We start from the raw sequence: 13,937 nt of genomic DNA, 5'->3' as shown, positions 1-13,937 counted from the left end.
TCTGAAGTCTTCCTTCGTAAATAGTTGACACTTGAGAGGGTGTCACTTGCGATGTTCTTGATTTACAGCAAACTATCCAATCGGAAAACATTGACTTAAATGAATTCAATAGGGAATCCAAATTCCGTTTGTTACATCCAAGGTATGTCACTGGAATTATAAAAGGAATCATTATTATATCAACCGCAGTCAGATTCATGTATATCTGAAAACTATCTATCAATGCTGAAACTGAAAGTGACACCTACAGCTCGTTCTTCAAATCTCCTAATTACAACCAACAGTACAAATACCAGAGATATCTGGAAATATAATTTCAATCTCAAGCGTACAGTACCGGCCAAAAATTATCTCATATTTTGCCCTCTTCAGCTGGAAATTCCCAACTTTGAAGAACGTTTAAATGCTTTAAGGAACTTTGAAGTCATTTAAGGGACGTCTCAGTGTTTTTTAGGACGTTCTAGTTTTAAAAGACATCTAAACTGAAATAGAGCCAACGTTATTTTGTGAGACAGTTAGTTTTACTAGGACGCTCTCTCAAAGTTGGACATTTTCAACTGAAAAAAGCAAAATATGATATATATATTTGGCCGGTACTGTATATGGTAAACCAACCATTTTTCCCATTCCCATAGCGATTGTCTGCCAGAAAATGAACATTTCTGGTTTATTCAGTCTTGCTGATGCAAGACGTCCCAGTTTTCTAACACTTAGGTATATTGGAATATGTAGTATTGCCGCTGTGAACAATAAAAATGTAAGGATTTGATGGAAATTCTGGAAGTAAAACGTAGAATTCGTGAAAAAGATAAAATCTGAAGATAACAAACCAACCGGAAAACTGAATTTGCTAACGCCAGGATATTTAATAAGTTGAAAAATGTCTTGTAACACAACTAAACTTTGAGCAGCCACAAAAAATAACAAGAGATGAAACACTTTGATTTGTTCATGAATAAAGAGCAAACTCAACTGTAGTGTGAGCAGTATGATTATCCATAAATAGTGATTTGTTAATATTGTTATTCCTGTAGGATCGATGCACAATCTGTATGCCTTTATGCTACCAAGGATAATACAAATGGTCGCAAAAGGGATGTAGAACGCCAATAAGGAGTAAAAGGTATATTTGAGGAGGGGGTAGAGAGGTGTCTGGAAATCAAACATAGAAATTCTCTATTTTTACGGAAAATGTTGGCAATAGCGCTCTACCGAAAATTACAAAAATTTCGAAAAATTCGGTATAAATAGGTACCTTTTTTGAAGCCGGGTCTTCGGACCGGGCCGGGCCTTGAAAATTCTCTACCGGGCCGTAAATTTGCAAGTATGGCTCTAATCGCCCGAATTCCCGTTTTCCTGACTCAAAACGTGCCTTCGTGGAAGAGTTTTCCCACGCGAGTTTTTTTCACAGTGTAGTCCTCTCGGACAAAATTATTTCTCAATTCCTCATTTCCTCGGCAAATTGGCGCGAAAGTCAAATTTTTAAATTTTTTCAAATTTTTTTGAATTTTTTCGCGAAAAAGTCAAATTTTCGACTATCATTCAGAATTAGAAGAAATTCTGAAAAATAGTCAAAAGTGGTCACATTTTCGATGAAAAATTGAAAAAATTTCGACAAAAAATTGAAAAAAAGGGTCATTTTTTGAAGCCGGGCCTTGAAAATTTTCTACCGGCCCGGCCCGGCCCGGGCCTTAACAACTATGGAAAAAAACAAAAGTTTATCAAGAAACAATTTTGTCCGAGAGGACTACACGGTGGAAAAAACTCGCATTAGAAAACTCTTCCACCAAAGTTCGTTTTGAATCAGGAAAACGGAAATTCGGGCGATTAGAGCGATTTTTAGAATACGCGTCAATAATAAAAGTTTCTTAGAATTCTCTAAAGTTTTTCTGTTTGATCTATCCAGGTACGCTACAAAGATTGCAGTTTTCTTGCCAACTGACCTTCTCATCTCTTTTTTTATTCTTCTGGAATATAGTTATGTAAAACGGAAGTAACAAAAACTGCAAGAGCAATACACCAGCAATAAGAACCACTATACCATTAAAAAATTTATCAAAATTGGAATTTTCCGAAATAGGAATATCATCAAACATAGCGAGCATGTCGGAAGTCATGTTAACAGCTAGAATAATTGAACAAATAAGTCTGAACTGAATCTTGAAACCAAAATAAATAAATGTGAAGTAAGTTTCACCTGTTCCAAGAGTTTTGAAAACTTTCATTTCCTGCTTATTCTTTATTCAAAAAGTGATTCTAACAGTTGCAGGCTCTTACTTGAATACAAGATATTCATCGGATCCACAAATACGATAACAATTGAAAAAACGATCCACAACAAATAATTCACTTTATAAAACTAGTTGAATGAGTTCAGCAGTGAATCCAGATTCCGTTACTTCTACGCCGCTCCGTCCATCGCAAAATTAACATGTTTTAGATATTATTTTTCATTAAATATCATAAATGCGACCTGCCGTACTATGCGCATATTTTTATGAAGAATCGAAAGAGGAAAATGTAAGTCAGATTGAAGTATTATTGAACGCTTTAACTTTAGCCGTTTTCAGTTGAAATAGTCCAATTTTGAGAATGTTTCATGGTAATTCTGATTGTCCCATCAAGTAAATTTTTAATGAATTATAAAGATCAAAAGTAGAGCTCCATTTTTGTAGTGTACAACGTTTTTGTACGGACACTCCTTGGCAAGTTACATATCGACAAAGTCTCCCTCAAATCGACCAATTTCAGTGTAAAATAGTGCAATTTTTTAGCTGTTCCCTTAAAATGACCATAACTCTCTTGGGAGTGTCCGTATAAAAAAGTTGTCAACTACAAAAATGGAGCTCTACTTGTGATCTGTATAGTTCATTAAAAATCTACTTGATGGGACAATCACTATTATCATGACACACTCTCAAAATTGGACAATTTCAACTGAAAACGGCCAAAGTTCATATTGTTTTGACCGGTACTGTACTTTTATCCAGAAACTGAAAAATATGTAGTTGTCGGAGTTTTCAAAAAAGAAAGTAAGCTAAAAGATCTAGACCAAAATAAGAAGATCTGGGTAGGTCAAATTAAGTTTATGTAGTCTGATTGACCTAACAATGCCTAGCTATGTATTATCGAAATAAAAAAGTTCCGACATTTTTTACCGACGCGTGTTTGCGGACTCAATGCAAAATTTAATAATTTAGCACTATGTCCGCAAACACGCGTCGGTAAAAAATGTCGGAACTTTTTTGTCGCGACAATAGTTCTGTAAATTACACAGTTACTTTGCTTGAAAATCAAAAGTGCTCCAAAAAAGTAAAACTGAACTAGAGTCTTCTGTCTTCAGCATAGAATTTTTCCAATCCTTTCTACTCAAAATGAGATTTCAACCTTTACAATAGTCAACTTCTCAACCGAATTTCAAATTTACGCGCATCTTCTTTTCTACTCTGGAAGAAGGAAGTACAAAAAGTCAAATTTCTAAAAAAAAAAATCAAAAACATGAAAGGTGTGAAGAAAAGAAAAGAAGCAGAGGGGCATGAACAGAATACCTCCTTTTGAAAAAAAGGGAAGGGAACAAGTGAAACACATTCTTCCCTCTTTTTCTTTCTTTCTTTTTTGTTCCAACTCATAAATCAAAATATTCATAAAGCTCACGCCATTCCGGGGGCCCCCTGGAGAACGGCAAAAAGTGCACACAAACGGAGAAGGCGTCATTCATCGGAATGGGACAACAGAGAGAACGTTTCAAAAAAGGATTGGGGAGAAGACAAATGAAAGGTTTCTATTTTCAGAAAATGGTGGATGGAGGATTTGGTTTGAGAGTTAGGGTATGGATGAAGAAAACGTGCAAAGTTATGAAACTCATTAATTTTTCTTTTACTGTGAAAACTGTATTATAACGGCATGTCGTTATATTTTTCAATTGCCTTTCAGAAAAGTTTTGCGGTTTTTGAGACTCTGGGGGACACCGCAGAGTTGCATGGAATTCCGACTTCCGACTTCCGACTTCAAGGAATTTTTCTATTCCGACTTCCGACTTCCGGATAACAAAAATCACTTCCGATTCCCGACTTCCGGATAAGGAATTTTACTTCCGACTTCCGTCATTCCATAACTGTGAATTTTCGAAAAGTGCATTTCGCAGAAATGCATGGAAAAATGGTCTAAAAGGACAGAAAATAGGCTTTTCTTCAGCCAAAAACTAATTTTCCTTTGATTTTCGCGAATTTCATGATTTTTCTCTTGGAGTTTTTGAAAGTTTGAGACAAAATCTAATTCCGACTTCCGACTTCCGGATAAGGAAAATCTAATTCCAACTTCCGGATAAGGAAAATCGCTTCCGTCTTCCGACTTCCGGATAAGAAATTTTCACTTCCATGCAACTCTGGGACACCGGTATTCCAAAAATTGAGATTTTTTGATATGGATCGACTCAGAATTTTGTAGAAAAGATAAAAGCCAGAGCCAGGTCAATTGGAGCCAGGTCAAAAAGTTAGTCTAAAACGAGTTATGAGACCTTAAAGTGTCAAAAAAAAGGGCCCCTCGCCGTGAAGATTTGCCTTATATTTCAACATTTTTTCATGTTCACGGCGAGAGAATTTCACTTTGAAAATAAGGCAAATCTTCACGGCGAGAGGCCCTTTTTTTCACTTTGAGGCCTCATAACTCGTTTCAGACGAATTTTCAGACCTGGCTCCAAGAGACTTTTCTTTTTTCCGCAGAATTCTGAGTCGATCCATATCAAAAAATCTCGATTTTTGGAATACCGGTGTTCCCCTTTAAAGTCGCTTGTGTTTCTTGACTCACCTCCGTATGTCACTGTGTTGCCGCGTTGACCTACGGACACGCGCGCATTTCTCGTCGCGATTTTAGTTAATTTTACTTTTAAATGGAGAAATTCTTGTTTTATTGTGGGTTTTAGCCGCGTGGCGTTGAAATAAATTGATTATTTCATCAAAACGTTGCGTTTCGTTGGTTTCTGCGCGTTTCAGGTTCTAGTTTGTGTCAAAATTTGGTTTTGATATAAACTATAGTGACTTTCTCTCAAATATTCGTCCTTTTTCTTACATTTTGGTTTCTCGTTATTTTAGCAAAGACTTGCTACTAATTCTTCGTGAATCGGTATTATAAATTCACAACACTGCGCCGCATGGCTTTAAAGGCGCATCTAATTTATCAGAAATTTCGCGGAATGGTCTCGTAGTTGAAAAAGATCAAATATCGTATTTTCGAGCTTTGCAGGTCTTAAAATAAATTCAAATAATGTTTTTCGTATTGAGACCATTTCGAACAAATTAGATGCGCCTTCAAAGCCATGCGGCGCAGTGTCGTGAATTTATAATAATTCGTTTTACTATTCTAGTCACAATCACACTTTCAACCTTAGTTACTGTCATAGGCTTACGAAACTTACGTTTTCCCTGACCCCCACAGTAAAATAGCAGATGTCTTTCTCCAACATAAACATGTCAACTAATTTACACATTGTCTCTTTCGGTATATTGTTTTGGACACGTTTCTTCACGTCTTACCATCTGCCTCCTTATCTCCTTGGGAAATCGGTCCGTACGGATGACTTTGGGAAAAACTTGGAACCTTGAACGGTAGGATAAGAGGGCCCACCTGTTCTTTGCCAGATGACTATCGTCTCCTGTCACCCAACTTCACTTTCGTTTGAATATTCACGTTTTTGTTGGACCTCATCAACCTCTTCCTCCATTTTCCATGCCCTTTCCCATGACAACATAAAATAGATAGTCACTTGCCTATTGTCTCATTACTGTTATCACAAACCACCTGCTCACTTATCTCCATGGGAAATCACTTGTTTACGTCCTATTAGATCAACAGATGGCTGTTTCCTACTAGACTCCGCCCACTGACCCCCCAGTCTCCTCATCTCATCTTCTCGGCTCAGTCGTCCACCATCTTTCCGTACTGGATGGTGACTCTTCTATCTTCTCTTTTTTGGCCATCTTTGAGATATCCACATAACCATGATTTATCTCGTACTTATATTCTCTATTTTCTCAGTACGTTTATGAATTAATATATTCTTTTTCAGTGTTGAAGCACAGCGAATAGAGAAGAAATCAACAGTCGTGATAGAAAAGGAACGATCGAGTGCAACAAACGGTGGACATGAAAGCAATGGATCGAGACGAATCACAAGATGATCAATTTGATAGACGTGAGTTAAAAACCTAGAATCAACATACTTAACTTTGACTTCCCCCACCATTCTTATCTGTGTCGGAACCGGATAGACTCGTCGATCAGAGGATGTAGTAGTCTATAATACACGGGCTGAGGTTTTCTTCAGTAGACGCGGGTTTGAATCCTCCCGGGTTAGAAATCTATGAAATTATACTTGAAATTCCTAAAAACAGGACTTTTTTAAATCTAGAAATCTATAAAATTGCAATTAAAATTCCTAAAAACAGGACTTTTTTGAATCTAGAAATCAATAAAATTATACTTGAAATTCCTAAAAACAGGACTTTTTTAAATCTAGAAATCTATAAAATTGCAATTAAAATTCCTAAAAACAGGACTTTTTAAATCTAGAAATCAAGAAGATTATGATTAAAATTCTAAAAAACTGGGTACTTTTTATGAAATTAACTTCCCCAACCATTCTTATCTGTGTCGGAACCGGATAGACTCGTCGATCAGAGGATGTAGTAGTCTATAATACCCGGGCTGAAGGATACTTCAGTAGACGCGGGTTTGAATCCTCCCGGGTTAGAAATCTATAAAATTATACTTGAAATTCCTAAAAACAGGACTTTTTAAATGTAGAAATCAAGAAGATTATGATTAAAATTCTAAAAAACTGGGTACTTTTTATGAAATTAACTTCCCCAACCATTCTTATCTGTGTCGGAACCGGATAGACTCGTCGATCAGAGGATGTAGTAGTCTATAATACCCGGGCTGAAGGATACTTCAGTAGACGTGGGTTTGAATCCTCCCGGGTTAGAAATCTATAAAATTATACTTGAAATTCCTAAAAACAGGACTTTTTAAATGTAGAAATCAAGAAGATTATGATTAAAATTCTAAAAAACTGGGTACTTTTTATGAAATTAACTTCCCCAACCATTCTTATCTGTGTCGGAACCGGATAGACTCGTCGATCAGAGGATGTAGTAGTCTATAATACCCGGGCTGAAGGATACTTCAGTAGACGCGGGTTTGAATCCTCCCGGGTTAGAAATCTATAAAATTATACTTGAAATTCCTAAAAACAGGACTTTTTAAATGTAGAAATCAAGAAGATTATGATTAAAATTCTAAAAAACTGGGTACTTTTTATGAAATTAACTTCCCCAACCATTCTTATCTGTGTCGGAACCGGATAGACTCGTCGATCAGAGGATGTAGTAGTCTATAATACCCGGGCTGAAGGATACTTCAGTAGACGCGGGTTTGAATCCTCCCGGGTTAGAAATCTATAAAATTATACTTGAAATTCCTAAAAACAGGACTTTTTAAATGTAGAAATCAAGAAGATTATGATTAAAATTCTAAAAAACTGGGTACTTTTTATGAAATTAACTTCCCCAACCATTCTTATCTGTGTCGGAACCGGATAGACTCGTCGATCAGAGGATGTAGTAGTCTATAATACCCGGGCTGAAGGATACTTCAGTAGACGCGGGTTTGAATCCTCCCGGGTTAGAAATCTATAAAATTATACTTGAAATTCCTAAAAACAGGACTTTTTAAATGTAGAAATCAAGAAGATTCTGATTAAAATTCTAAAAAACTGGGTACTTTTTATGAAATTAACTTCCCCAACCATTCTTATCTGTGTCGGAACCGGATAGACTCGTCGATCAGAGGATGTAGTAGTCTATAATACCCGGGCTGAAGGATACTTCAGTAGACGTGGGTTTGAATCCTCCCGGGTTAGAAATCTATAAAATTATACTTGAAATTCCTAAAAACAGGACTTTTTAAATGTAGAAATCAAGAAGATTCTGATTAAAATTCTAAAAAACTGGGTACTTTTTATGAAATTAACTTCCCCAACCATTCTTATCTGTGTCGGAACCGGATAGACTCGTCGATCAGAGGATGTAGTAGTCTATAATAACCGGGCTGAAGGATACTTCAGTAGACGCGGGTTTGAATCCTCCCGGGTTAGAAATCTATAAAATTATACTTGAAATTCCTAAAAACAGGACTTTTTAAATGTAGAAATCAAGAAGATTATGATTAAAATTCTAAAAAACTGGGTACTTTTTATGAAATTAACTTCCCCAACCATTCTTATCTGTGTCGGAACCGGATAGACTCGTCGATCAGAGGATGTAGTAGTCTATAATACCCGGGCTGAGGTTTTCTTCAGTAGACGCGGGTTTGAATCCTCCCGGGTTAGAAATCTATAAAATTATACTTGAAATTCCTAAAAACAGGACTTTTTAAATGTAGAAATCAAGAAGATTCTGATTAAAATTCTAAAAAACTGGGTACTTTTTATGAAATTAACTTCCCCAACCATTCTTATCTGTGTCGGAACCGGATAGACTCGTCGATCAGAGGATGTAGTAGTCTATAATACCCGGGCTGAAGGATACTTCAGTAGACGTGGGTTTGAATCCTCCCGGGTTAGAAATCTATAAAATTATACTTGAAATTCCTAAAAACAGGACTTTTTAAATGTAGAAATCAAGAAGATTCTGATTAAAATTCTAAAAAACTGGGTACTTTTTATGAAATTAACTTCCCCAACCATTCTTATCTGTGTCGGAACCGGATAGACTCGTCGATCAGAGGATGTAGTAGTCTATAATAACCGGGCTGAAGGATACTTCAGTAGACGCGGGTTTGAATCCTCCCGGGTTAGAAATCTATAAAATTATACTTGAAATTCCTAAAAACAGGACTTTTTAAATGTAGAAATCAAGAAGATTATGATTAAAATTCTAAAAAACTGGGTACTTTTTATGAAATTAACTTCCCCAACCATTCTTATCTGTGTCGGAACCGGATAGACTCGTCGATCAGAGGATGTAGTAGTCTATAATACCCGGGCTGAAGGATACTTCAGTAGACGCGGGTTTGAATCCTCCCGGGTTAGAAATCTATAAAATTATACTTGAAATTCCTAAAAACAGGACTTTTTAAATGTAGAAATCAAGAAGATTATGATTAAAATTCTAAAAAACTGGGTACTTTTTATGAAATTAACTTCCCCAACCATTCTTATCTGTGTCGGAACCGGATAGACTCGTCGATCAGAGGATGTAGTAGTCTATAATAACCGGGCTGAAGGATACTTCAGTAGACGCGGGTTTGAATCCTCCCGGGTTAGAAATCTATAAAATTATACTTGAAATTCCTAAAAACAGGACTTTTTAAATGTAGAAATCAAGAAGATTATGATTAAAATTCTAAAAAACTGGGTACTTTTTATGAAATTAACTTCCCCAACCATTCTTATCTGTGTCGGAACCGGATAGACTCGTCGATCAGAGGATGTAGTAGTCTATAATACCCGGGCTGAAGGATACTTCAGTAGACGTGGGTTTGAATCCTCCCGGGTTAGAAATCTATAAAATTATACTTGAAATTCCTAAAAACAGGACTTTTTAAATGTAGAAATCAAGAAGATTCTGATTAAAATTCTAAAAACTGGGTACTTTTTATGAAATTAACTTCCCCAACCATTCTTATCTGTGTCGGAACCGGATAGACTCGTCGATCAGAGGATGTAGTAGTCTATAATAACCGGGCTGAAGGATACTTCAGTAGACGCGGGTTTGAATCCTCCCGGGTTAGAAATCTATAAAATTATACTTGAAATTCCTAAAAACAGGACTTTTTAAATGTAGAAATCAAGAAGATTCTGATTAAAATTCTAAAAAACTGGGTACTTTTTATGAAATTAACTTCCCCAACCATTCTTATCTGTGTCGGAACCGGATAGACTCGTCGATCAGAGGATGTAGTAGTCTATAATAACCGGGCTGAAGGATACTTCAGTAGACGCGGGTTTGAATCCTCCCGGGTTAGAAATCTATAAAATTATACTTGAAATTCCTAAAAACAGGACTTTTTAAATGTAGAAATCAAGAAGATTCTGATTAAAATTCTAAAAAACTGGGTACTTTTTATGAAATTAACTTCCCCAACCATTCTTATCTGTGTCGGAACCGGATAGACTCGTCGATCAGAGGATGTAGTAGTCTATAATACCCGGGCTGAAGGATACTTCAGTAGACGTGGGTTTGAATCCTCCCGGGTTAGAAATCTATAAAATTATACTTGAAATTCCTAAAAACAGGACTTTTTAAATGTAGAAATCAAGAAGATTCTGATTAAAATTCTAAAAAACTGGGTACTTTTTATGAAATTAACTTCCCCAACCATTCTTATCTGTGTCGGAACCGGATAGACTCGTCGATCAGAGGATGTAGTAGTCTATAATAACCGGGCTGAAGGATACTTCAGTAGACGCGGGTTTGAATCCTCCCGGGTTAGAAATCTATAAAATTATACTTGAAATTCCTAAAAACAGGACTTTTTAAATGTAGAAATCAAGAAGATTATGATTAAAATTCTAAAAAACTGGGTACTTTTTATGAAATTAACTTCCCCAACCATTCTTATCTGTGTCGGAACCGGATAGACTCGTCGATCAGAGGATGTAGTAGTCTATAATACCCGGGCTGAAGGATACTTCAGTAGACGCGGGTTTGAATCCTCCCGGGTTAGAAATCTATGAAATTATACTTGAAATTCCTAAAAACAGGACTTTTTTAAGTCTAGAAATCATTAAAATTATACTTGAAATTCCTAGAAACAGGGTACTTTTTATGATATTAACTTCCCCAACCATTCTTATCTGTGTCGGAACCGGATAGACTCGTCGATCAGAGGATGTAGTAGTCTATAAAACCCGGGCTGAAGGATACTTCAGTAGACGTGGGTTTGAATCCTCCCGGGTTAGAAATCTATAAAATTATACTTGAAATTCCTAAAAACAGGACTTTTTAAATGTAGAAATCAAGAAGATTATGATTAAAATTCTAAAAAACTGGGTACTTTTTATGAAATTAACTTCCCCAACCATTCTTATCTGTGTCGGAACCGGATAGACTCGTCGATCAGAGGATGTAGTAGTCTATAATACCCGGGCTGAAGGATACTTCAGTAGACGCGGGTTTGAATCCTCCCGGGTTAGAAATCTATAAAATTATACTTGAAATTCCTAAAAACAGGACTTTTTAAATGTAGAAATCAAGAAGATTATGATTAAAATTCTAAAAAACTGGGTACTTTTTATGAAATTAACTTCCCCAACCATTCTTATCTGTGTCGGAACCGGATAGACTCGTCGATCAGAGGATGTAGTAGTCTATAATACCCGGGCTGAAGGATACTTCAGTAGACGTGGGTTTGAATCCTCCCGGGTTAGAAATCTATAAAATTATACTTGAAATTCCTAAAAACAGGACTTTTTAAATGTAGAAATCAAGAAGATTCTGATTAAAATTCTAAAAAACTGGGTACTTTTTATGAAATTAACTTCCCCAACCATTCTTATCTGTGTCGGAACCGGATAGACTCGTCGATCAGAGGATGTAGTAGTCTATAATACCCGGGCTGAAGGATACTTCAGTAGACGTGGGTTTGAATCCTCCCGGGTTAGAAATCTATAAAATTATACTTGAAATTCCTAAAAACAGGACTTTTTAAATGTAGAAATCAAGAAGATTCTGATTAAAATTCTAAAAAACTGGGTACTTTTTATGAAATTAACTTCCCCAACCATTCTTATCTGTGTCGGAACCGGATAGACTCGTCGATCAGAGGATGTAGTAGTCTATAATACCCGGGCTGAAGGATACTTCAGTAGACGCGGGTTTGAATCCTCCCGGGTTAGAAATCTATAAAATTATACTTGAAATTCCTAAAAACAGGACTTTTTAAATGTAGAAATCAAGAAGATTATGATTAAAATTCTAAAAAACTGGGTACTTTTTATGAAATTAACTTCCCCAACCATTCTTATCTGTGTCGGAACCGGATAGACTCGTCGATCAGAGGATGTAGTAGTCTATAATACCCGGGCTGAAGGATACTTCAGTAGACGCGGGTTTGAATCCTCCCGGGTTAGAAATCTATGAAATTATACTTGAAATTCCTAAAAACAGGACTTTTTTAAGTCTAGAAATCATTAAAATTATACTTGAAATTCCTAGAAACAGGGTACTTTTTATGATATTAACTTCCCCAACCATTCTTATCTGTGTCGGAACCGGATAGACTCGTCGATCAGAGGATGTAGTAGTCTATAAAACCCGGGCTGAAGGATACTTCAGTAGACGTGGGTTTGAATCCTCCCGGGTTAGAAATCTATAAAATTATACTTGAAATTCCTAAAAACAGGACTTTTTAAATGTAGAAATCAAGAAGATTATGATTAAAATTCTAAAAAACTGGGTACTTTTTATGAAATTAACTTCCCCAACCATTCTTATCTGTGTCGGAACCGGATAGACTCGTCGATCAGAGGATGTAGTAGTCTATAATACCCGGGCTGAAGGATACTTCAGTAGACGCGGGTTTGAATCCTCCCGGGTTAGAAATCTATGAAATTATACTTGAAATTCCTAAAAACAGGACTTTTTAAATGTAGAAATCAAGAAGATTATGATTAAAATTCTAAAAAACTGGGTACTTTTTATGAAATTAACTTCCCCAACCATTCTTATCTGTGTCGGAACCGGATAGACTCGTCGATCAGAGGATGTAGTAGTCTATAATACCCGGGCTGAAGGATACTTCAGTAGACGTGGGTTTGAATCCTCCCGGGTTAGAAATCTATAAAATTATACTTGAAATTCCTAAAAACAGGACTTTTTAAATGTAGAAATCAAGAAGATTATGATTAAAATTCTAAAAAACTGGGTACTTTTTATGAAATTAACTTCCCCAACCATTCTTATCTGTGTCGGAACCGGATAGACTCGTCGATCAGAGGATGTAGTAGTCTATAATACCCGGGCTGAAGGATACTTCAGTAGACGCGGGTTTGAATCCTCCCGGGTTAGAAATCTATGAAATTATACTTGAAATTCCTAAAAACAGGACTTTTTAAATGTAGAAATCAAGAAGATTATGATTAAAATTCTAAAAAACTGGGTACTTTTTATGAAATTAACTTCCCCAACCATTCTTATCTGTGTCGGAACCGGATAGACTCGTCGATCAGAGGATGTAGTAGTCTATAATACCCGGGCTGAAGGATACTTCAGTAGACGTGGGTTTGAATCCTCCCGGGTTAGAAATCTATAAAATTATACTTGAAATTCCTAAAAACAGGACTTTTTAAATGTAGAAATCAAGAAGATTATGATTAAAATTCTAAAAAACTGGGTACTTTTTATGAAATTAACTTCCCCAACCATTCTTATCTGTGTCGGAACCGGATAGACTCGTCGATCAGAGGATGTAGTAGTCTATAAAACCCGGGCTGAAGGATACTTCAGTAGACGCGGGTTTGAATCCTCCCGGGTTAGAAATCTATGAAATTATACTTGAAATTCCTAAAAACAGGACTTTTTAAATGTAGAAATCAAGAAGATTATGATTAAAATTCTAAAAAACTGGGTACTTTTTATGATATTAACTTCCCCAACCATTCTTATCTGTGTCGGAACCGGATAGACTCGTCGATCAGAGGATGTAGTAGTCTATAATACCCGGGCTGAAGGATACTCCAGTAGACGCGGATTTGAATCCTCCCGGGTTAGAAATCTATGAAATTATACTTGAAATTCCTAAAAACAGGACTTTTTTAAGTCTAGAAATCATTAAAATTATACTTGAAATTCCTAGAAACAGGGTACTTTTTATGATATTAACTTCCCCAACCATTCTTATCTGTGTCGGAACCGGATAGACTCGTCGATCAGAGGATG

The sequence above is a fragment of the Caenorhabditis remanei genome, chromosome III (assembly GCF_010183535.1).
Source record: "Caenorhabditis remanei strain PX506 chromosome III, whole genome shotgun sequence".
Lineage (NCBI taxonomy): Eukaryota > Metazoa > Nematoda > Chromadorea > Rhabditida > Rhabditidae > Caenorhabditis > Caenorhabditis remanei.
This window is presented reverse-complemented; position numbering follows the sequence as displayed.